This window comes from Schistocerca piceifrons, chromosome X, assembly GCF_021461385.2.
Source record: "Schistocerca piceifrons isolate TAMUIC-IGC-003096 chromosome X, iqSchPice1.1, whole genome shotgun sequence".
In the NCBI taxonomy this organism is placed as follows: domain Eukaryota; kingdom Metazoa; phylum Arthropoda; class Insecta; order Orthoptera; family Acrididae; genus Schistocerca; species Schistocerca piceifrons.
In genome coordinates this window covers 91,989,052-91,989,684 of record NC_060149.1, presented here as the reverse complement: position 1 = coordinate 91,989,684, position 633 = coordinate 91,989,052, and the positions used below count along the sequence as shown (strand labels likewise).

Below are 633 nucleotides of genomic sequence, written 5' to 3'. Positions count from 1 at the left end.
GTGTAGCACGAATGCGTTTGGTACGGGCGGGCATAGCCAGCGCGCCGTGGCGAACAAGAGCCGCGCCCGGCAATAAGTGGCGCTAGCTTCGTGGGTTAGGTTAGGTTAGTGTTTTTTAACGTCCCGTCGACAACGAGGTCATTAGAGACGGAGCACAAGCTCGGGTTAGGGAAGGATGGGGAAGGAAATCGGCCGTGCCCTTTCAAAGGAACCATCCCGGCATTTGCCTGAAACGATTTAGGGAAATCACGGAAAACCTAAATCAGGATGGCTGGAGACGGGATTGAACCGTCGTCCTCCCGAATGCGAGTCCAGTGTGCTAACCACTGCACCACCTCGCTCGGTCTGCTAGCTTCGTGATCGCGAGCTTGTGTGATCGTCAGTATTTTTTGTTTTCTCTCACTAAATATGTTTAGTGGAAACGTTGTGATGGAGGAGGGCTCATACAAGACGTGTGATATATTTAGCGCTACGATCTATTTGTGGCGGAAATTTCATTACATGCTTTGTATAATGTTTGTGTGTGATACTCAAACGTTGAAAATCTGTTTCATTATGAAGAAGGATAATCGTAAGATGGAAGTGAATGTTTCAAACCATATGTTTGACTCCTGTTAATTGTTAGACAGTTAA

General features: G+C 47.1%; 1 non-coding gene across 1 annotated transcript; it reads right to left on the bottom strand.

Moving 5' to 3' along the window:
• Positions 1-268: 268 nt before the first annotated feature.
• Positions 269-341, bottom strand: Trnaa-cgc. Its single transcript has one exon. It is a non-coding gene; the product is annotated as a tRNA-Ala (tRNA).
• Positions 342-633: the final 292 nt, after the last annotated feature.